The sequence below is a fragment of the Drosophila tropicalis genome, unplaced genomic scaffold (genome assembly GCF_018151085.1).
Source record: "Drosophila tropicalis isolate 14030-0801.00 unplaced genomic scaffold, ASM1815108v1 contig_409, whole genome shotgun sequence".
Lineage (NCBI taxonomy): Eukaryota > Metazoa > Arthropoda > Insecta > Diptera > Drosophilidae > Drosophila > Drosophila tropicalis.
Window position 1 is genome coordinate 31,034 of NW_027172872.1, and position 26,007 is coordinate 57,040.

Here is a 26,007-nt window from a genome sequence, read left to right on the forward strand (position 1 = left end):
AATGAACATTTGTATATACATATGTATGTTTTCCGTAAAAAGTGTCAAAGTGATGTTATTTATATTCTCTTTAGCGCGGCTTTTGATACGGTTAAACATTCTAAGCTTCTTGTGAATTTTAACATTAAAATAACTAACCAACTCCTTGACGTAAAAAAATAAATAAAAATTGACCAAAAGTTTCATTGACATCATGCTTCATATGTCTTCTTTAATGTCTCCATCGTCTTGCAAATCTTTAAACTGTTTTTTGAGTGCTGTATTTATATACTTTTGATTTTTGATTCCTTAGTTTTAATTTCGACATAAATTCCAAAAAATGCAATATTTAGTTCCGAGGTGAACCTGTGTAGTAATATATGTACATGTGCACGTGTAGTTGTTAGCGGCCTAATTTTTCTACTTTGCTAACGATAACACAAGTGTATGCTAAAGATCGGGGTCGTGCACTTCTAGCGGTGGTCATGCTTAGCTCGTCGGATGAGGAGGGTTTTTTGCTACTCAAGGCATACGCACGGATCATACAGAAAAAATATATATATATCAGAAACTAAAAGGATGTAAAAAAGCAAAATATGGGACCAGATCGGGATACTATTAATTGTGCGGATGACTACTCTGCAGATTAGCTAAAGGTGTTGCTCGCTAACCCTTTATGGACTCACCCTACCTTGGCAAACTATTGCGTTTAATTGATTGCCTCTCAACAGACATTTAAACGATCTTAGACGATTTGTAACGGCAGCATAGTCATGGATTTAGGCAACGTATTTCTTAAAGAATTAGTTTACGCAAACATGACGAAATTTCAAGTTATGAGTTTAATTCCAAGCCGGTTTTCATGACTTAATTTTCTAAGAAATAACAAAATAAGGATATGCAACGATATTTCCTGATGGCCCAGACTATCGCTAGGCATTCTTTCTCAGTAGTCGAGTAGTTTTCTTCCGCCTTCAAGAGACGTCGACTAGCGTACGCAATGACTCTTTCTGTACCGTCGATACTCTGAGTGAGCATTGCGCCGAGGCCAACATCGCTGGCATCAGTCTGTAAGCAAAACTTTACAGCGAAATCTGGACAAGCTAGGACAGGGGCAGTGGTGAGATGTGTCTTGAGTGCATCGAACGCCTGTTGTTGCTCTACGTTCCAAAACCAACTCAAACCCTTCTTTAACAAACTTGTGAGAGGTTGTACCGTGTCGGAGAAGTTGGGTACGAACCGACGATACCAAGAGGCGATACCGAGACATCGATGTAACTCCTTGACATTGGTTGGGGGCTGAAGGTTACGGATAGCTGCTACCTTTTCAGGGTCGGTATGGATACCATCCTCACTGACGACATGACCTAGAAATTGGATCCGTTTCTTGAAGAAACGACATTTGTCTCGGTTGATCCTTAAATTTGCTTCTCGTAGACGTCGGAAGACTTCAAGCAGGTGTGAGAGGTGTTCCTCGAGAGTCTTTCCGATTACGATAATATCGTCTAGGTACGCGAAGGCATGTGGTTCCATTTTGGGTCCAATCACACTATCCAAAGCCCTCTGGAACGTGGCGGATGCGGAATGTAAGCCGAAGGGCATGACTTTCCAATGGAATAACCCGCGTCCGGGTACTGTGAAGGCTGTACACTCTCTACTTTTGACCTCTAAGGGTATTGCCAATATCCGCTTTTTAAATCTAGAGTAGAAATGTACTTCGCGTTCCTCAATTTCTCTAGGATATGGTGTATATGAGGCAAGGGGTATGCGTCACGTACTAACTGAGCCTTCAGTTGTCGAAAGTCTATACACATGCGAGTGTCACCAGTTTTCCAACACGATTGGTGCGCTGTGAGGGCTTTTGGATGGTTCAATACGGTCCTCCTTCAGCAGTGCGTCTACGGTTTCATTGATAATTTGTTGTTGGGCCGGATTACGGGGATAATACCTCTGCTTCATGGGTCGATCGTGCTTCAATACAATGACATGTTGTGCTATTTGGGTAACGCCGTTGAGCCCGTCGAACTTAGTGATTTCCGCGTCAAGAACCGCTTGAAGTTCCGGCCATAGTGTCTCCTGTTCCATACTGGATGATTGTTCTGGCTTTAAGTCCTCGTCACGGGTCTCAGCTTCTACTGAGGCTAATCGGGCGTCACCCTCGGTTACCGGTTCCTTTTTGCCGCCGGGCTGGCGGACTGGGTTTTTTACGGACAGCGTCAGGTGTTGGAGGCGGCAAAACTGAGCCTGCTTGACATACTGGTTTGTTGCTATGCTGAGAGTCAGAGGTATCCTTGGGCATAGCGGACGTTTCTGCAGGATCCAGTTGATTTATACGAGCATCCGGCTGCGTGTGGTCATCCGCCACTAGGGATGGCTGACTTGTAGAATTGACTGGGCTGTGGGTCTTATCGAAAGGGGGCAATTGTAACAGATAACCTGCACATGCGGTCTTTCTTTAGGAGGAGTGGGTTACTGGGCTGAGGTCCTGCTCTGGTCCCTCCATCTAGCCCAGATTGAGACGGAGGTTTGGCCCGTTTCCCGAACGACGGCAACATTCGATGGTACGTACCCCCCTTCTTCCGAATTGCCAACAGAACAATACACGGGGCTTCGTGCATTCTCGTGCGATGTGACCAGCTCCCGCACATTTGCGGCAAGCTGTACTGGTATCCACTAGTGCTTCGGAGAGTTGACATATAGCAGTCCCGTTTAGGCTGGAAGGCATATGATCCAAGGGCTTATTTTGAACGGCGTTGCTCCTTTTCCAAGAATGCGCCGAGTCTTCGCTGCCTTGCTCCAATCGAATTGTCTTATAATTTACCACCAACTTGGTTAAGCCGGGTAACGTTTGGAAATCATTTCGTCGGGTATACAGCTTGTAGTCGGGTAAAACATTTTCGTAGACCCTGTCGAGTTCCTGTAACATCGCTTAATGAGCTCTCTTCATCATCAACCAAAGGTCTACTACATACTCCTTGTATGGTTCCTGATAGCGTTGCTTCCGAGCGCGTATGCTATCCTCTAGTTTCTCAAAATAGCGTGGGGGGTGGAAAGAACTCTAAAAATTCGGACTTGAAGTCGACCCATGTCATCTCCGGATAGCCGCTGGTTTGCCACCAGCTTTCGGCCCGTCCGGTCAATAAGATGGCTATCATCGGAGGCAGTGTCTCCAAACTCAAACGGTAAGTCGCGGCTCGAGCCTCTATTTGCTCTATGAAATAGATAGGGTCGGTAGATCCGCTAAAGGCAATTCCCCATTTAGTTATACGTTCCACGATCGAGGCATAGCTCCCAGTGGTACGGCCTACCATAGATTCATGGACCCGACTCCGCTCACTGGGTTCGATGTTAATCTTTGATCCAGGCATGCCGAAAGGTGTCGGAGAACCGGAACGAGAACCAGAATGCGATTCAGAACGATATTTGGTGTCTTGTGGCACCGGTAGTTGAGAAATAATTCCTTCGGGAGTAGGCGACGGTGCTCTGGACTGTGGCTTCACATCTAATTTCTTGTCCCCGGCACTAAATTGGGCTTCGATTTCTGCGAGTCGACTCAATACCTCAGGATGATGATCCTCCCTTGAGGCGAACTCACGGAACCGATTTCTTAGTTCTTCCACTATTCCACCGGTATTTAATCCGAATTCGTCACAAAGGACTTCCTACTCGGCTTTGCGACGATGGTTTATCCAATTGCTAGTATGTTAGTAAAGACTCGGAGTCGTAATATAAGCGATAAGCAACCGAAGGATATCGGAGTTCGCCCAGTAGGCTACGCGATACGATGTAAGGATGGCTACGGTAAACCGATAGACTATGATATAGATGTGCAAATTGGCCAATACGTATATATATGTATATATTTTATTTAATTTTTAATAAATTTTGCAGGGGAAAGGTCAGAAAATATAAATGTTTGTTTAAGGATAAGTAAATAACGGTGACGCGTAAATGGGAATTATCGCCGCTAGGGAAACTTTCGAGGTGGTTTTCGGTTTAGATATTTTGAACAAAATCTTTGCAATGGTTCGAATATATAAAAATGATCTTGTCTGTTGATGGAATTAGACCCAGTTTGTTTATTTAGATTGGGAAAATCCTTGAATGTGGAATATATTCGTTGGGGAAGTTATTAAATCTCCCTCGATGTTGCCCAAAAAAAATAAGCGTTTATTCCTATTAATGTTTAGAATATCCTTGGGAAAGTAATTGTCCTTGCTGCCGAATTTCCTGATGTCCTTTGCATTAATCTCCTTGGGTGCTGAGGTACCCTTGAAGCTTAGTTCACCTTAGCAGTGAATATCCTTGTCCTATGTCCTTGTTGATCCTTCCGTTATAAATCCTTGCATCGACGAGTAGTCCTGTTGATGATCCTTGTCCAATTGTTATCCTTACGGATTGAAGCACTTTTTTTTTCCTCCTCGATGTTCTCTTGCTGAGTTCCAAACACTGTCTCCCTTTTCCAGTGCATATACTTTGACTTAAATGGCCCCTGTGCTTTACTCTTCCGCCTCTTTCACTCTGCTGCTACTGCTGCTGCTGCTGCTTTGGGTGAGAGTGGTGGATTTTTAGGTTACCCATGCCCAGGTCCCGTTCAACTCGTAATGCGGTAGGTTACAACCTCACTAATGGCTCTCTGAGAGGGACACCTAGACTCGTTCTATCTGCTTCTGGTAACTTTAGCTTTTTTTTCTCTCTTGTAAAAATTTTATTTTGATAAAACTAATTCATATAATCGACTCTGTCGATGGCTCCGTTGATGACCCTATTGCTAGCTCTGTCGGTAACTCAGTAGCTGACTACATTAATAATTCTCTCCGAAATATACTGTTGATGAGATTATTAATCCTGTCGGAAACTCTGGTGATGACTCTGCTGATAATTCTGTAGCAACCCTGCCGGAGACTCTGCCGATATTCTTACTTAGCATGACCTGGCTTTGCGCGTGTTAAATATATATATATTATTATTATTATTTTTTTTAAACTGATTTCCAGGTGTGATTCTGTCGATGGCCTTGTTGATGACTCTATCGTTAGCTCTGTCGGTAACTCAGTAGCTGACTTCATTAATAATTCTCTCCAAACTATGCTGTTGAGGATACTATTAATCCTGTCGAAAACTCTGTTAATGACTCTGCTGATAATTTCGTCGAAACCCTGCCAGAGACTCTGCCGATTTTCTCACCTAGCATGGCATGACTGTGCGTGTTATATATATATATATTTTTTTTGTTTCACCCTATATATATATCTATAAATGTGCATACATATATATATATAATTTAACATTTCACTCATAATACTCATCAAGGTCCCTGCTCGGGCGCCATCTGTAAGGAAGCTCTGGCTGGGGTACAGTTCTCAGTCCCAGAGTCCCGTCTACTGAACATTTATTTGATCTGGAGACTTTGATGAGTATTAGGATAGGGGACTGAGACCACATAAAGGGGTGGAAAGGGAAGGGAAAGGAGTAGAAGGAGAGTCCAAGAGGAGTATCAACGCCTGATCTTGTCTGCCAAGCGAAGCCCGCTTGGCCAAGGTCTTTTGCCTCTTGGACTGGGAAAAGGAAGCGTGAAAGGAAATGTTAGTGAGGTTATTAGAAAGGGATGGTGAAGAGAACTGCAACGACTGATCTCGTCTGCCAAGCGAAGCCCGCTTGGCCGAGATCCGTTGCCTCTTCACCTTGAGTGACTGAGCCTAGAGACCAGCGACTGACTTCGACTGCAGGAGAATAACTCATCCTGCCGAAGTCCGATGATCCTTTGGCTCCACTCAAATAGTTAAATGGGCAAGGAAAAGGGAAGGGAAAGGGTAGGCGCAACTTGGTCACATATGTATAAAGTAATAATGCCGGGTGTATTAAATGTTAATGTATGTTTTATTATTGATTAACTGATACTAAGCATCTTTAACAAGTTGGGTCCCTACCGCACTCAAGAAAAAAATAAAGGGGATCTAAGGACATGAGCTCACCTGCTACTCCTGTATGTTTTCCTTAGGGCACTAGGTTTATTATTTTTCCTGATATGGTTTACACCTGTAGACTTTTCACTCTCGTGGTTACTGGCGAAGTGATTTTTTTCTTAATTCTAGCTCTCTGTTCAAACCCACCCTTGCTCTGCCTACTTATGTCCTAACGGTGAAAACATCCGATGCGTCTTGTGCTTTGGCACGCGTCACGATCTCCGTCCCTCTCTTTCACTTTCAATTTTCTCATGGTCTCTTTAGCGTCGCCATGCAGCGCAGCGTCCGCAGTCGGGAGGTTGTTCTCTCCGCGACGAGTCGACGCTGCAGCCGCATCAAGACGGTAGTTAGAAAGAGAGAGAGGCGGCGATCGTAAATATTGCCTATCAGAAAAAAGAACTACAGTTAGTTTTCATGTTGAGGTATTTAATGTGCCCTCCATGGGCTTATGAAAAATAGAAGTAACAATAAAGAGGGGCCCCACATGGGCGTAGTTTAAACTGCAATGAAAATGTGACTCGTCACAATGGTTAAATAATTTCATTTTATGAATGTTATAAAACGTCCACAGATTTTGACACGCCCACTTCTGCCCCCGAATATGAAATAAAACAGATTTTCTTGAAAACTAACAAAGCTAAAGTCACTAAATTGAAAATGTAAATTTCCGTCTCCATAATTTAGAAAAAAACCATTGCCAGCTACAATTTTTTGACTATCGCAACCAAATTCTGCAGACCAATTAATATATATAATATGTATATTTTTACCAAACTACCAAATCGGAAATCGGACTATAAACATGCAAAATATGCGTATAAACGTATTTTACTATGCGATCCATAAGGGCAGAATTGGCCGTTGGCTAGTGGCGAATCGGATTACTTTGATCTTGATAAAGGAAATGGACCACAACCAAAAAGAACTCGTTTCTAATTTTACATTTTTCTAAATATATTTGTTGTTTTAAATTAATCTTGATATTGTTCTATCGAAAAATAGTTATAAATTTAGAATACTTCCAAAACTACTCTAAAGAAGGGCTTAATTGTAAGTTTTTCTAGAACTGTAGCTGAAAAAGTAATTTTGGGTTATATAACATTCATAAAATGAATTTATTTAACCATTAACAACATTTCTACAATAAATGAGGATGATTCAGGTCGTATGCATGAAGAAGAAATCGAAATATAAATCATATTTAGCTCATATGACAAACTAAAAAATACCCCCAAAATGAAAAATTTCAACTCGCTATAAAAAAAACGAGCTAACTTTGAAAAACCCAAATAGGGTTTTGCTATTCAATACATGAACTTTCAGAAAAAAAGGTCCGGTGCCGTTTGATTTTTGGTGTTGCACAGTGCTGCAGGGATTTGTTGTATAATTTAGTTATTAGAAAAATAAAATACAACAAAGCCAGCCTAAACGCATTACATTACCCATTGGGTTTCCTACTAAGGAAAAGTGATTTTTCTTAATCGAATATGGACTTAATTTTAATGATAATATCTAAATGTTTGTTACGTTTCTTTAACCAATAATTCATTTAAATTTCTTTTAGATCAGCAAAATTTACGTTAATACAACGAAAAAAAAATATGAAACAGTTTTGCCGTGGTGCAATATTGATGAAATGGACGGATTGATAAAATAAATCCGAGGCTCGTTGGTGTCGTTGGTGTCTTTGCTATTGAAAAATGCCTCTTTTTGTTCCAACGAAAAAAATATCAGCGATTGGGCTGGGGAACAATTTGTCCCAAAGAAAATGCAAAATCCAAGGCTGCTTGAAAGCCAATAGTTGCTTGTTCGACGCCACGCAACCGAAATATTAATTTTAACTGAAATATGCACGTGGTTTCACAGTTTTATATATACATATATGAATATATTTAGGTGTATATTAATATTCACGTCTTTTTGCAATCAAAAATTCTGTTTCTAAGCTAACGAATTCTAACGGATCTTTTCCATGCTCTCTTCTTTGCTTACGCTTTGTATTCGCTGTGCGAAATGAGAGTAAGAACCATACCAAGTGAAGAAATGTGCATAGTACGCAAAGGAGGTTGTTCATTTATTCTTGCAAACAAAGAAAAAAATTTTTTTTCGAAATGCAAATAAAATTATTATTATTAAAGAGTGCTACTACACCTGAAAAGTTTGTTAATTTGGTGAACCGAAGCTAAAACTTATAAATTGCTCTTTGTCTTCCGAACTCAACAGCGAGTCTCATGAAATCACGAAAATGAAGGTATGTATAATGATAGAGATCGCTTATTCTTAGGAAATTCGTTATTTGCTGGTCCCATTGACCTAATGAGAATAATGGTATATTTATAACTGTAAAGGGAACAGCTAGATTGGCTGGTCGGAAAGCAGCTAGTTATTTTATTATTAACACCAGAGGGCCAAGGCTAGCTTCAACCGCACCACAGTTTGTATACCCTTGTGACGAGTCACAATACTTGGCAGCGTCTGACACCCCATTACCGTTCCCCTTCTGATGTATACATTTAAGTAAACTACGCCTATGCAGGGCCCCTCTGTTGGTTATCTTTCGTTACGCCCATGGAGGGCATATTTAAATGTTCCAACATGGAATTAACTGTAGTTCTTTTCGACAGACGATGCTCATGATCTAAATCTATCTCTTTCTGACTAATGACTTGGCGTGGCAGCGGCATCGACGCGTCGCGGAGTGGGCAATCTTTCAGCATCGGTCGCTGCGCCGCGAGCCGACGCCAAATGGAAAAGCAAAGAAATCGAAAGTGAAAGAGAGGGACGGAGATCGTGACGCGTGCCAAATCACAAGACGCATCGTATGTTTTCACCGTTAGGACATAAGTAGGCAGAGCAAGGGTGGGTTTGAACAGAGAGTTAGAATTAGGAGAAAATCACTTCGCCAGTAACCACGAGAGTGAAAAGTCGACAAGTGCAAACAATAGCAGCGAAAAACAAAAGACATAGTACCCTAAGGAAATCATCCAGGATTAGCAGGTGAGCTCATGTCCTTTGATCCCCTTTATTTTTACTTGAGTGCGGTAGGGACCCAACTTACTAAAGATGTTTGGTATCAGTTAATCAACAATAAAATATACATTAACATTTAATACACCCAGCATTATTTCTTTATATGTGACCAAATTGTGTATACCCTTTCCCTTCCCTTTTCCTTGGCCACTTAACTATTTGAGTGGAGCCAAAGGATCAGCGGACTTCGGCAGGATGAGTTATTTTCCTGCAGACGAAGTCAGTCGCTGGTCTCTACGCTCGGTCACTCAAGGTGAAGAGGCAACGGATCTCGGCCAAGCGGGCTTCGCTTGGCAGACGAGATCAGTCGTTGCAGTTCCTCTTCACCATCCCTTTCTAATAACCCCACTAACATTTCCTTTCACGCTTCCTTTTCCCAGTCCAAGAGGCAAAGGATCTTGGCCAAGCGGGCTTCGCTTGGCAGACAAGATCAGGCGTTGCTACTCCTCTTGGACTCTCCTTCTACTCCTTTCCCTTCCCTTTCCTCCCTTTTATGTGGTCTCAGTCCCCTATCCTAATACTCATCAAAGTCTCCAGATCAAATAAATGTTCTGTAGACGGGACTCTGGGACTGAGAACTGTACCCCAGACAGAGCTTCCTTACAGATGGCGCCCGAGCAGGGACCTTGATGAGTATTATGAGTGAAATGTTAAATTATATATATATATGTATGCACATTCATAGATATATATATATATCTATCTATATATATATATATATATATATATATATATATATATATATATATTATAGATATATATATATATATATATATGAGTCCACACAAGGGTGAAACAAAAAAAATATGTATATATATAACACGCACAAAGTCATGCCATGCTAGGTGAGAAAATCGGCAGAGTCTCTGGCAGGGTTTCGACAAAATTATCAGCAGAGTCATCAACAGAGTTTTCGACAGGATTAATAGTATCCTCAAAAGCATAGTTCGGAGAGAATTATTAATGAAGTCAGCTAGTGAGTTACCGACAGAGCTAACGATAGAGTCATCAACAAAGCCATCGACAGAGTCACACCTGGAAATCAGTTTAAAAAAAATAATAATAATAATATATATATATTTAACACGCGCAAAGCCAGGTCATGCTAAGTAAGAATATCGGCAGAGTCTCCGGCAGGGTTGCTACAGAATTATCAGCAGAGTCATCAACAGAGTTTCCGACAGGATTAATAATCTCATCAACAGTATATTTCGGAGAGAATTATTAATGTAGTCAGCTACTGAGTTACCGACAGAGCTAGCAATAGGGTCATCAACGGAGCCATCGACAGAGTCGCATATATGAATTAGTTTTATCAAAATAAAATTTTTACAAGAGAGAAAAAAAGAGCTAAAGTTACCAGAAGCAGATAGAACGAGTCTAGGTGTCTCTCTCAGAGAGCCATTAGTGAGGTTGTAACCTACCGCATTACGAGTTGAACGGGACCTGGGCCAGGGGTAACCTAAAAATCCACCACTCTCACCCAAAGCAGCAGCAGTAGCAACAGAGTGAAAGAGGCGGAAGAGTAATTCACAGGGGCCATTTAAGTCCAAGTATATGCACTGGAAAAGGGAGTCAGTGTTTGGAACTCAGCAAGAGAACATCGAGGAGGAAAAAAAAAGTGCTTCAATCGGTAAGGATAACAATTGGACAAGGATCATCAACAGGACTACTCGTCGATGCAAGGATTTATAACGGAAGGATCAACAAGAACATAGGACAAGGATATTCACTGCTAAGGTGAACTAAGCTTCAAGGGTACCTCAGCACCCAAGGAGATTAATGCAAAGGACATCAGGAAATTCGGCAGCAAGGACAATTAGTTTTCTAAGGATATTCTAAACATTAATCGGAATAAACGCTTATTTTTTTTGGGCAACATCGAGGGAGATTTATTAACTTCCCCAACGAAGGATTTTCCCAATCTAAATAAACAAACTGGGTCTAATTCCATTAACAGACAAGATCATTTTTATATATTCGAACCATTGCAAAGATTTTGTTCAAAATATCTAAACCGAAAACCACCTCGAAAGTTTCCCTAGCGGCGATAATTCTCATTTTCGCGTCACCGTTACTTACTTTTCTTTGAACAAACATGTATTTATTTCTATATTTTCTGACCCCTCTTCTGCAGAATTTATTAAAAAAAAAATTAAATAAAATATATATATACGCATTGGTCAACTTGCACATCCATATCATAGTCTATCGGTTTACCGTAGCCATCTTTACATCGTTTCGCGTAGCCCACTGGTCGAACTTCGAAATCTTTTGGCTGCTTATCGCTAATATTACGACTCCGAGTCTTTACTAACATACTAGCAATTGGATAAACCATCGTCGCAAAGCCGAGTAGGAAGTCCTTTGTGCCGAATTCGGATTAGATCCTGAGGTATTGAGTCGACTCGCAGAAATCGAAGCCCAATTTAGTGCCGGGGACAAGAAATTAGATGTGAAGCCACAGTCCAGAGCACCGTCGCCTACTCCCGAAGGAATTATTTCTCAACTACCGGTGCCACAAGACACCAACTATCGTTCTGAATCGCATTCTGGTTCTCGTTCCGGTTCTCCGACACCTTTCGGCATGCCTGGATCAAAGATTAACATCGAACCCAGTGAGCGGAGTCGGGTCCATGAATCTATGGTAGGCCGTACCACTGGAAGCTATACCTCGATCGCGGAACGTATAACCAAATGGGGAATTGCCTTTAGCGGATCTACCGATCCTATCTATTTCATAGAGCAAATAGAGACTCGAGCCGCGACGTACCGTTTGAGCTTGGAGACACTGCCTCCGATGATGGCCATCTTATTGACCGGACGGGCCGAAAGCTGGTGGCAAACCATCTCCAGTATCCGGAGATGACATGGGTAGATTTCAAGTCCGAATTTTTCGAGTTCTTTCCACCACCACGCTATTTTGAGAAACTAGAAATGCCGTTACAAAATTTTCACTAACTGATCCGTGCTTATCACTCGCCGGGGTAAAACGTCCACAGATTTTGACACGCCCACTTCCGCCCCCGAATATGAAATAAAACAGATTTTCTTGAAAACTAACAAAGCTAAAGTCACTAAATTGAAAATGTAAATTTCCGTCTCCATAATTTAGAAAAAAACCATTGCCAGCTACAATTTTTTGACTATCGCAACCAAATTCTGCAGACCAATTAATATATATAATATGTATATTTTTACCAAACTACCAAATCGGAAATCGGACTATAAACATGCAAAATATGCGTATAAACGTATTTTACTATGCGATCCATAAGGGCAGAATTGGCCGTTGGCTAGTGGCGAATCGGATTACTTTGATCTTGATAAAGGAAATGGACCACAACCAAAAAGAACTCGTTTCTAATTTTCCATTTTTCTAAATATATTTGTTGTTTTAAATTAATCTTGATATTGTTCTATCGAAAAATAGTTATAAATTTAGAATACTTCCAAAACTACTCTAAAGAAGGGCTTAATTGTAAGTTTTTCTAGAACTGTAGCTGAAAAAGTAATTTTGGGTTATATAACATTCATAAAATGAATTTATTTAACCATTAACAACATTTCTACAATAAATGAGGATGATTCAGGTCGTATGCATGAAGAAGAAATCGAAATATAAATCATATTTAGCTCATATGACAAACTAAAAAATACCCCCAAAATGAAAAATTTCAACTCGCTATAAAAAAAACGAGCTAACTTTGAAAAACCCAAATAGGGTTTTGCTATTCAATACATGAACTTTCAGAAAAAAAGGTCCGGTGCCGTTTGATTTTTGGTGTTGCACAGTGCAGTATATATGTATATCTGCGTGTCAACTCACGATTTATCCAACGGTGCGATCTCTGGGCCCATCGATGCTGCAGGGATTTGTTGTATAATTTATTTATTAGAAAAATAAAATACAACAAAGCCAGCCTAAACGCATTACATTACCCATTGGGTTTCCTACTAAGGAAAAGTGATTTTTCTTAATCGAATATGGACTTAATTTTAATGATAATATCTAAATGTTTGTTACGTTTCTTTAACCAATAATTCATTTAAATTTCTTTTAGATCAGCAAAATTTACGTTAATACAACGAAAAAAAAATATGAAACAGTTTTGCCGTGGTGCAATATTGATGAAATGGACGGATTGATAAAATAAATCCGAGGCTCGTTGGTGTCGTTGGTGTCTTTGCTATTGAAAAATGCCTCTTTTTGTTCCAACGAAAAAAATATCAGCGATTGGGCTGGGGAACAATTTGTCCCAAAGAAAATGCAAAATCCAAGGCTGCTTGAAAGCCAATAGTTGCTTGTTCGACGCCACGCAACCGAAATATTAATTTTAACTGAAATATGCACGTGGTTTCACAGTTTTATATATACATATATGAATATATTTAGGTGTATATTAATATTCACGTCTTTTTGCAATCAAAAATTCTGTTTCTAAGCTAACGAATTCTAACGGATCTTTTCCATGCTCTCTTCTTTGCTTACGCTTTGTATTCGCTGTGCGAAATGAGAGTAAGAACCATACCAAGTGAAGAAATGTGCATAGTACGCAAAGGAGGTTGTTCATTTATTCTTGCAAACAAAGAAAAAAAATTTTTTTTCGAAATGCAAATAAAATTATTATTATTAAAGAGTGCTACTACACCTGAAAAGTTTGTTAATTTGGTGAACCGAAGCTAAAACTTATAAATTGCTCTTTGTCTTCCGAACTCAACAGCGAGTCTCATGAAATCACGAAAATGAAGGTATGTATAATGATAGAGATCGCTTATTCTTAGGAAATTCGTTATTTGCTGGTCCCATTGACCTAATGAGAATAATGGTATATTTATAACTGTAAAGGGAACAGCTAGATTGGCTGGTCGGAAAGCAGCTAGTTATTTTATTATTAACACCAGAGGGCCGGGGCTAGCTTCAACCGCACCACAGTTTGTATACCCTTGTGACGAGTCACAATACTTGGCAGCGTCTGACACCCCATTACCGTTCCCCTTCTGATGTATACATTTAAGTAAACTACGCCTATGCAGGGCCCCTCTGTTGGTTATCTTTCGTTACGCCCATGGAGGGCATATTTAAATGTTCCAACATGGAATTAACTGTAGTTCTTTTCGACAGACGATGCTCATGATCTAAATCTATCTCTTTCTGACTAATGACTTGGCGTGGCAGCGGCATCGACGCGTCGCGGAGTGGGCAATCTTTCAGCATCGGTCGCTGCGCCGCGAGCCGACGCCAAATGGAAAAGCAAAGAAATCGAAAGTGAAAGAGAGGGACGGAGATCGTGACGCGTGCCAAATCACAAGACGCATCGTATGTTTTCACCGTTAGGACATAAGTAGGCAGAGCAAGGGTGGGTTTGAACAGAGAGTTAGAATTAGGAGAAAATCACTTCGCCAGTAACCACGAGAGTGAAAAGTCGACAAGTGCAAACAATAGCAGCGAAAAACAAAAGACATAGTACCCTAAGGAAATCATCCAGGATTAGCAGGTGAGCTCATGTCCTTTGATCCCCTTTATTTTTACTTGAGTGCGGTAGGGACCCAACTTACTAAAGATGTTTGGTATCAGTTAATCAACAATAAAATATACATTAACATTTAATACACCCAGCATTATTTCTTTATATGTGACCAAATTGTGTATACCCTTTCCCTTCCCTTTTCCTTGGCCACTTAACTATTTGAGTGGAGCCAAAGGATCAGCGGACTTCGGCAGGATGAGTTATTTTCCTGCAGACGAAGTCAGTCGATGGTCTCTACGCTCGGTCACTCAAGGTGAAGAGGCAACGGATCTCGGCCAAGCGGGCTTCGCTTGGCAGACGAGATCAGTCGTTGCAGTTCTCTTCACCATCCCTTTCTAATAACCCCACTAACATTGCCTTTCACGCTTCCTTTTCCCAGTCCAAGAGGCAAAGGATCTTGGCCAAGCGGGCTTCGCTTGGCAGACAAGATCAGGCGTTGCTACTCCTCTTGGACTCTCCTTCTACTCCTTTCCCTTCCCTTTCCTCCCTTTTATGTGGTCTCAGTCCCCTATCCTAATACTCATCAAAGTCTCCAGATCAAATAAATGTTCTGTAGACGGGACTCTGGGACTGAGAACTGTACCCCAGCCAGAGCTTCCTTACAGATGGCGCCCGAGCAGGGACCTTGATGAGTATTATGAGTGAAATGTTAAATTATATATATATATGTATGCACATTCATAGATATATATATATATATATATATATATCTATATATATATAGATATATATATATATATATATATTATAGATATATATATATATAGATATATATATATATACATATGAGTCCACACAAGGGTGAAACAAAAAAAAATATGTATATATATAACACGCACAAAGTCATGCCATGCTAGGTGAGAAAATCGGCAGAGTCTCTGGCAGGGTTTCGACAAAATTATCAGCAGAGTCATCAACAGAGTTTTCGACAGGACTAATAGTATCCTCAAAAGCATAGTTCGGAGAGAATTATTAATGAAGTCAGCTACTGAGTTACCGACAGAGCTAACGATAGAGTCATCAACAAAGCCATCGACAGAGTCACACCTGGAAATCAGTTTAAAAAAAATAATAATAATAATATATATATATTTAACACGCGCAAAGCCAGGTCATGCTAAGTAAGAATATCGGCAGAGTCTCCGGCAGGGTTGCTACAGAATTATCAGCAGAGTCATCAACAGAGTTTCCGACAGGATTAATAATCTCATCAACAGTATATTTCGGAGAGAATTATTAATGTAGTCAGCTACTGAGTTACCGACAGAGCTAGCAATAGGGTCATCAACGGAGCCATCGACAGAGTCGCATATATGAATTAGTTTTATCAAAATAAAATTTTTACAAGAGAGAAAAAAAGAGCTAAAGTTACCAGAAGCAGATAGAACGAGTCTAGGTGTCTCTCTCAGAGAGCCATTAGTGAGGTTGTAACCTACCGCATTACGAGTTGAACGGGACCTGGGCCAGGGGTAACCTAAAAATCCACCACTCTCACCCAAAGAAGCAGCAGCAGCAGTAGCAACAGAGTGAAAGAGGCGGAAGAGTAAAGCACAGGGGCCATTTAAGTCCAAGTATATGCACTGGAAAAGGGAGTCAGTGTTTGGAACTCAGCAAGAGAACATCGAGGAGGAAAAAAAAGTGCTTCAATCGGTAAGGATAACAATTGGACAAGGATCATCAACAGGACTACTCGTCGATGCAAGGATTTATAACGGAAGGATCAACAAGGACATAGGACAAGGATATTCACTGCTAAGGTGAACTAAGCTTCAAGGGTACCTCAGCACCCAAGGAGATTAATGCAAAGGACATCAGGAAATTCGGCAGCAAGGACAATTAGTTTTCCAAGGATATTCTAAACATTAATCGGAATAAACGCTTATTTTTTTTGGGCAACATCGAGGGAGATTTATTAACTTCCCCAACGAAGGATTTTCCCAATCTAAATAAACAAACTGGGTCTAATTCCATTAACAGACAAGATCATTTTTATATATTCGAACCATTGCAAAGATTTTGTTCAAAATATCTAAACCGAAAACCACCTCGAAAGTTTCCCTAGCGGCGATAATTCTCATTTTCGCGTCACCGTTACTTACTTTTCTTTGAACAAACATATATTTATTTCTATATTTTCTGACCCCTCTTCTGCAGAATTTATTAAAAAAAAAAATTAAATAAAATATATATATACGCATTGGTCAACTTGCACATCCATATCATAGTCTATCGGTTTACCGTAGCCATCTTTACATCGTTTCGCGTAGCCCACTGGTCGAACTTCGAAATCTTTTGGCTGCTTATCGCTAATATTACGACTCCGAGTCTTTACTAACATACTAGCAATTGGATAAACCATCGTCGCAAAGCCGAGTAGGAAGTCCTTTGTGCCGAATTCGGATTAGATCCTGAGGTATTGAGTCGACTCGCAGAAATCGAAGCCCAATTTAGTGCCGGCGACAAGAAATTAGATGTGAAGCCACAGTCCAGAGCACCGTCGCCTACTCCCGAAGGAATTATTTCTCAACTACCGGTGCCACAAGACACCAACTATCGTTCTGAATCGCATTCTGGTTCTCGTTCCGGTTCTCCGACACCTTTCGGCATGCCTGGTTCAAAGATTAACATCGAACCCAGTGAGCGGAGTCGGGTCCATGAATCTATGGTAGGCCGTACCACTGGAAGCTATACCTCGATCGCGGAACGTATAATCAAATGGGGAATTGCCTTTAGCGGATCTACCGATCCTATCTATTTCATAGAGCAAATAGAGACTCGAGCCGCGACGTACCGTTTGAGCTTGGAGACACTGCCTCCGATGATGGCCATCTTATTGACCGGACGGGCCGAAAGCTGGTGGCAAACCATCTCCAGTATCCGGAGATGACATGGGTAGATTTCAAGTCCGAATTTTTCGAGTTCTTTCCACCACCACGCTATTTTGAGAAACTAGAGGATAGCATACGCGCTCGAAAGCAACGCCATCAGGAACCATACAAGGAGTATCTAGTAGATCTACGATTGATGATGAAAAAAGCTCACTACTCGACGTTACAGGAACTCGACAGGATCTACGAGAATCTATTACCAGACTACAAGCTACAGCTTGTATACATACCCGACGAAATGATTTCCAAACGTTACCCGGCTTAACCAAGTTGGTGGTAAATTATGAGACAATCCGATTGGAGCAAGGCAGCGATGACTCAGCGCATTCTTGGAAAAGGAGCAACGCCATTCAAAATAAGCCCTCAGATCAAATAACTTCTAACCTAAACGGGACTGCTATATGTCAACTCTTTGAAGCACCCGTGGATACCGGCACAGCTTGCCGCAAATGTGCGGAAACTGGTCACATCGCACGAGAATGTACGAAGCCCCGTGTGTTGTTCTGTTGGCAATGCTGACGAAGGGGGGTACGTACCATTGAATGTTGCCGTCGTTCGGGAAACGGACCAAACCTCCATCTCAATCTGGGCCAGACGGAGGGACCAGACCAGGACCCCAGCCCAGTAACCCCCTTCTCCTAAGAAAAGGCAGCATGCAACTGCATGTCTTCATCAATAGAAAACCAATTGTTGCGGTGCAGGCTTAATTGCCGCCGCGCGCCAGTAGAAAGGCTTACCTAACGCGCCCCTGGTTTTTATTCTCTCTCATTCGAAGAAGAACAGTTAGAATTTACTTTGTCTTTGCTTGCACTTATGACAGAGCGGCGGGCCGCTATGACAGCGCGCCAGTCACATAAAACTAAGCAAGAAGGAAAGACGTGAAAAGGAGAGAAAAACACAAATGTAAGATAAAATAGAAACATGTGAGAAATTTGAATTAACATTGAAATAAAGATTTCAGCCAACCGATCTAACCGATCGATATGCCCACAAATTGTGCAACTGAATATAGCGCAATACAACACAAAACCGGCGTTTAATTGTTTGGTTAGAGGGCTCGGGGTATATGTTCGACTCGCGAACTTTTTTTGGAGTTGTCCCACGTCAAAACCTGAACATTTTCTACATCCTGAAGTATTTATTTCTTTGGCTCCAGAGATATTAGCAGAGTCTGAATATCGGCGTATAATCTTCCAGAAGCTTCCTTCGTGAGAGCGACCGCGGCAGACGATTACATGCCGGCTCGCTGAGAGAGGAAGAGAGAGGGAGATAGTGAACGTGGAATCTTCCAGAAGGCAGACGATTACATGCCGGCTCGCTGAGAGAGGAAGAGAGAGGTAGATAGTGAACGTGGAATCTTCCAGAAGCTTCCTTCGTGAGAGCGACCGCGGCAGAAGGCTACATGCCGGCTCGCTGAGAGAGGAAAAGAGAGTGAGATAGTGAACGTGGAATCTTCCAGAAGCTTCCTTCGTGAGAGCGACCGCGGCAGAAGGTTACATGCCGGCTCGCTGAGAGAGGAAAAAAGAGGGAGATAGTGAACCACATGCAAACAGGCAAACATAACCTCATTGTTACGCAACATATGCAATGAGCAACAGTGATAGAGTACCAGTTCAACTTAGCGCTGAGAGTCAGGAAGACGGCGCTGAGGCGACTGAGAATGGAGCGGTCTCAAGCGACAGAGAAACTGATACACCAACGATGTCAACGCCATCCAGAGGCGACGGTTTGTCAGTGCAACAAACGATTCTTAATGGAATGTTCGAGAGTCACGCAGGAAACGGTACGGCAATTAAACGGCCCAGTAAAATAGATCTAGCTCCGTGGTCCGTACCTGCGTTGGCGCAATCGACTATTCAAGGAGTGAGTCTACCTTTTCTGGCCAATACAGCTAATCTTCATAACGGATTGTGGACCCAAGGACAAAGTAACGCGGGTGGAATGCAGCATAGACCTGGTATCCAACTGCCGGCTACCGGACACTTGACGTTAAGCCCTGGAGTGCACTCTACGGATTTAGGACACAAGAAAACTTTATTGTCATCGGAACAGATAGCGGCCCGCCAAGTACTGAACAAAGACTTACCCGTGTTTTCCGGTAAGCCAGAAGAGTGGTTGTTGTTTATAAGCCACTACGAACAATCTACTGAAAGATGTGGAATTAGTAACGAAGAGAATCTTATTCGGCTCGAAAAGTGCTTAAAAGGAGCGGCTTGGGATGCCGTTCGAGGAAAGCTAATGTGTCCAGAGACGGTGCCGCATGCAATCGGTACGTTACGGATGCTTTATGGAAGACCGGAGATTATTCACTCGAGCCTTCAAAGGAAACTAAGAGAAGAACCAGCGGCACGCTCAAATAATTTGGATTCGGTTATTCAGCTAGCCTTGGCAGTGCAAAACTATTGCGCGACACTGGTCGCAATTGGGCTTAAAGAGTATCTGCACGATCCAGCTTTACTAGGCGAGCTCGTCGAGAAGTTGCCGGGAGAATTGAAACTCGATTGGGGAAGACACCGAATGACTCTAATTGGATGTGTGGCTAACTTGTCTATCTTTGACAATTGGTTGTTTGGCATTGCAATGTGTGCCTCAATGGTTACGCCGTATACAGTTCCAGCTAAGGATGGAGCAAAGAGAACCAAAGAGCGAATTTTTCTGCACAACGAATTGCAAAGTGGATCTAGTCAGGAATCGAAAACACAAGAAGTACGCATCCGGTTGTGCCCCAAATGTGCAGGGAGTCATAACGTAGCAGACTGTCGCCTCTCTCGAGAAATGAGCATAAAGCAGAGAAAGGAGTTCGTGCGGCAAAAGAGGCTCTGCTATTGTTGTTTTGATCAGCACGTGATTCGGAATTGCAAAAGTAAAAGAAGTTGTGGTGTCGACGGGTGCAGGCAGATACACCACTCGTTGATCCACGAGACAGCGGACTACAAGGAAAGCAAATCGCAGTGGCAGACGAATGAGGATGATAAACCAGTTCATCCACCAATCTTATTCCATGGAGATATAACAAGCAAGGCTTTATTCAGATATATGCCAATCATGTTATACGGAAGGAAGCGAAATTTAGCGACATATGCCTTACTGGACGAGGGAGCCGCTTGCTCTTTGATTGAAGAAACTCTGGCAGACGAGTTAGGACTAGATGGCCCGGCCGAAGAACTGTGCTTAAAGTGGACCAGTCAAGTCACTCAAACGGAAAGCGCGTCCAAGTATGTGAGTGTCGGAGTGTCGTCGATGTGTCAAGGTGCGACGCAATTTGAACTCAAGAGTTTGCGCACGGTACGTAAGTTAGACTTGCCTACGCAAACAGTTACCGACGAACTGGTAACATCGAGAAAGCATCTACAGTATTTACCAAATTTAAGTTACTGTAACGTAAAAGCAAGCTTAATTATTGGTCTGGATAATTTGAAAGTTTGTGTGCCTTTGGAGATACGGGAGTCCGAAGGAGACGACGTGGTCGCGGCGCGCTGTAGATTGGGCTGGTCTGTGTATGGCCGGCACAGCGACGCCGCTCCAGCGTCCTCACACATATTGCACATATGTGAGTGCAATGAAGCGAGCAGCATGCGCGCTTTGGATGCGTCAATGAAAGAATACTTTGCTATGGAGTCCTCGGGAACACGTGTGCCAAGTAAGCCATTGAGATCGAAAGACGACGAGCGCGCGTTGCAGATTATGGAGGAGACCACAAGTTATTGCCCGATTGACAAACGTTGGCAAACTGGACTGTTATGGAGGTTCGACAAAATAGAGCTACCAGATTCATACTCAATGGCCATGAGGCGTCTTCAGTTTTTAGAAGCGAAAATGGCAAAGGACGTTAATCTTAGAAGCTTTTTGTTGGACACTATGCGAAGCTATGAAGAAAAGGAATACATCCGCAAATTAACGGAAAGTGAGTTAGAAAATGGTAAAGGTTCATGGTTTCTTACTATATTTACAGCCACTAATCCAAACAAGAACAACACGAGGCTGGTGTGGGGTGCAGCTGCGAATGTCAAAGGCACGTCATTGAACGACGTCTTGCTAAAGGGCCCGGACATACTGACATCTCTAGTTGGCGTGCTAATACGTTTTCGGGAGCGACCAATAGCAGTGACTGGTGACATAAGTGAGATGTTTCACCAAGTAAGAGTGCTCCCAGAGGACCAGACGGCAGAAACGTACGTGAGGCAGGTTATGACATTCGGGGCTTCCTGCTCGCCGGCCTTAGGTAATTACATAAAGAATCGAACCGCTCAGAAAGGAATCTCCAAGAGCTATTGCTGCCATTTGAAGAAATACGTTCGTCCAGTCGTCACTGGCTCGAGTCGACAGACCCCGACGACGAGATGGCGGAGTTGGTATTGGAGGTGCAGAGACTTCACTTGGAAGGTGGATTCAACATGAGGCGCTGGACCTCGAATTCTGCGAGCCCAGTGAGAGCGCTAAAGAATCAGCAAGGAGACGTGTCTAGGGAGGTGGGATTCGTAAAAGAAACGCAAGATAAGGTTTTAGGCATGTGGTGGCTGCCTGTAACAGATCAACTTACGTATGTAGTCAAGCCGGGGTTGCTTGAAAGAGCATCGAAAGACTATTCCACCAAAAGAACTGTGCTAGGTGGTTATGTCAATTTTTGACCCACTCGGATTGCTTGGCTTTTTCACTGTTCGTGCTAAAAGTATTTTGCAGAATATCTGGCGAGCAGGAACGGATTGGGATGAGTCTCTTCAGGAAAAGGACTACGAAGATTGGAAAATTTGGGTGAAGCTGTTACCCAAAATCAACGAAGTGAGGATTTCAAGGTGCATGCCGAAGGTTTGTTGTGCAAGATGAGTACAACTTCACACGTTTGTGGACGCCTGCATAAACGCGTATGCAGCGCTTGAGTACCTGCGAGCAGAAGTGGATGGAATAGTCCACTGTTCCCTGGTAGCGTCGAAAACACGAGTGGCCCCCTCGAAGCCAGTCTCAATACGACGGATGGTACTGATGGCTGCTTTTTTAGGTTTACGGCTGACGAAATTCATCGAACCAGAACTCTCAGCAACAGTATGTCAGCGTATTTTCTGGACGGATTCGAAGGACGTTTTATGCTGGATTAGATCAGATGCCCGCAAATACAATCAATTTGTGGCATTGCGTGTTGGAGAAATTCTGGAAGACTCTGACTTACTATCTTGGCGATGGGTGCCCACCCAGCACAACGTTGCCGACGATGGCACAAAATGGACAAAGTGGTTTGTTGGCCCGAGATTCTCGTATGAACAAGAGACACAATGGCCTAGCATGGAGCAGAGCCCGAGCCAGACGAGTGAAAGTATCTTGCACCGCGAGGAGAAAGTCAAAAGGAACTCTAGTTTGGCTTGCATCACACCTGATCCGGAACGATTCGGAACTTTGAAAAAGCTACGAGCGGTACAAAGGCGAATTCTAAACTTTTTTCTGCATTTGTAAGAAGCCTTGCGAAGAACAACTGTGGAACATTTTGACTATAAACCGCGATGTGGAAACCGACGCAGTTTTAATTCGCGCATGCCAAGAAGAGGAGTTTCCAGAATCCATGCCAGATCAGATGCTTAAACCAAGGACTTGGCATAACAAATAGGAGAAGTAAACTATGTAAGTGCACTCTAAGGAGTGCAGGTAAGCCTGGACTACGTATCAAAGGACGAATTGACAAAATTGAATGGGTAGATATGGATACGAAACGACCCATTATACTACCGCAAAAACATAGAGTAACGTTTCTGATAGTGGAGTACTATCACAGGAAGAATTATCATTTGCACAAGGAATTTGTCGTTAACGAGGTGCGACAACGGTACTGGATAACCGGCCTACGCGCTTTAGTGAGAAAAGTCGCGAACGCCTGTGTAGCATGTCGTATACGAGTGGCCCGACCACTGTCACCAAAGATGGGCGATTTACCAAAGGAGAGGTTGTCGCCGCATACACAACCATTCACATTCACTGGAGTGGATTGCTTCGGCCCATTTGAAGTCTCAGTGGGACGCAGGCACGAGAAAAGATGGGGCGTGTTATTCAAATGTGTACGACCCGAGCGACTGGTACGTTCAACTAAATCTATACTTTCAGAAATACTGCCAAAGGCCGGCCTGAAGAAAGAGATGTTAATTCACGGCCCCTGACCTATGTGCCTTTAGAAAGCGCGGAATCGGAAGCGTTAACGCCGAACCATTTTCTAAAAGGCAGTTTGAGTGGCCTACGTGAGAGCGGTTCGCTGGAACAGTCTGGTTCGCAACTTGCAAAAGGGTATCGTGTTGCCAGCCAAATTGCCGACCGTTTCTGGAAGAGGTGGCTGAGGGAGTACACAAGACGCACGAAATGGTTCCAACCGCAGATCAAGCCGATATCAGTAGGTGACGTGGTGATTATCGTAGACGAAGCAGCTAAACGTAATAATTGGCCAAAAGGAAGTGTGGTCGACGTTCATCGTGGAAGTGACGGACAAGTGCGAAGCGCAGTCGCTCCATTACTTGGACTTGTGACGCGACCAACTGTAAAGTTGGCCGTACTAAATTTGCATGAAGGCGCTGGTGAATTACGAGGTGGGCATTATTGCTGTGCGGACTTAATTCCCGCCCCGCGCCAGTAGAAAGACTTGCCCAACGCGCCCCTGGTTTTTATTCTCTCTCATTCGAAGAAGAACAGTTAGAATTTACTTTGTCTTTGCTTGCACTTATGACAGAGCGGCGGGCCGCTATGACAGCGCGCCAGTCACATAAAACTAAGCAAGAAGGAAAGACGTGAAAAGGAGAGAAAAACACAAATGTAAGATAAAATAGAAACATGTGAGAAATTTGAATTAACATTGAAATAAAGATTTCAGCCAACCGATCTAACCGATCGATATGCCCACAAATTGTGCAACTGAATATAGCGCAATACAACACAAAACCGGCGTTAAATTGTTTGGTTAGAGGGCTCGGGTATATGTTCGACTCGTGAACTTTTTTTGGAGCTGTACCACGTCAAAACCTGAACATTTTCTACACCAATGGTAGCTACCTTGGATTCAGAAGCGAACAAGAGTTTCATAAACTAGGAAGTGGCTCTTCAGCACTTCGCCCAGTTCCTCCTGCGAGATATTCATACTAATATTAATCTTGCTGATAATACTCGCGCAGCGATCACAAGTTCTCTCAGGGCAAGCACCGGTCTCGGGGCACAGACCGTACAATTGACATTGTTAGCGATGCCGTCGATGATGGACCCTCTTATTCTGGGAATAGATTTCCTTCGGAACATAGGAACTTTTATACGTTGTGGAGGTTATCTGCTTCAGTTGCCCCCTTTCGATAAGCCCTACAGTCCCGTCAAGTCTATAATTCAGCCATCGCTAGTGTCGGACGACCACACCCGGTCTAATGCCCTTATAAATCGACTGGGTCTTGCAGAGACGCCCGCTACGCCCAAGGATACTTCCGGCTTTCAGCATAGCAGCAAACCATATGTTAAGAAGCCATTGCGACAGCCTGGTGAAGAAAAGAAGCCAGCAACTAAGGTGGACACCCGATTAGCTTCGGTAGAAACCGAGGTTCGTGAGGAGGATTTGAAGCCAAAGGAATCATCCACCATGGTACATGAGAGCCAACGCAATACCTCCCAGGATCAGAAGAAATACTACGATCTAAGACGACAGGACTGGCGTCCTAGCATCGGGAGCGTCGTCATGCTCAGGCAACATATGTTGTCCGATGCCAACGAAGGATTTAACCCAAAACTGGCACCTAAGTATAAAGGCCCGTATAAAATAATTAAGTTTCTTTTCAGCAATGTCGTAAGACTACAAGAAGCCCACTGGCGTGAGCGACGTACCGCAGGCCTATCTGACTTGAAGGCCTTCAATAGTGATGACAAGGAACCCCCAGAACCCAGTCCTTCTGAAGACATCGGCCTCGGGACACCTCGTACCCACGGCCCGCACGAGACCACCAACTAAATATTTTTCAAGGGGGACCACTTGTTGGTGGGTGCGCCTGCCCAACGTCCCCCTCCCTCGTAGGGTCTCGTTAGGGCAACCCAGAGCACAGGGTAGTTTTAAAATACCTTATTATTCACAGCATGTCGCAACCAAGTAAAGAAAATGTTGATCATGAGGCAAATATGTCCCCAAATGTGAGAGGGAACAAGGAGCAGTAGTACTCATAGTACCTGGTGCACAGCAGGAGATGAACAAACCCGACACCCCGATCCATCTCCGCCGCACGGAGGTGGTCGCCCCCGGTCCTCGAGGGGAGCAATCGTCAGAGGGACAAACCCTACAAACAGGAGAAAACAATCGGACTACGTACCATCGACTCCGGGTACGTCAACCCTTGGTTGACACTATGCGTTCTCCCGATGGTCACCAGCCAGAAAGAGACCGACTCAGTCCCCAACGACGAGGAGGCCCGACCTCGGCTATCGACACGCACTCCCAACAACGGTATCACCCAACAACCCAGTAGGAGCGCCGGCCAGAGCTCACGACGGAACCATTGCTTCTTGGTGTGGGGGTACCACCGATCTTTCAGAATCCAACGGGCCATTTCGTCCGCGCGAAGAAAGGACACCGTGTGACGAGTCACAATACTTGGCAGCGTCTGACACCCCATTACC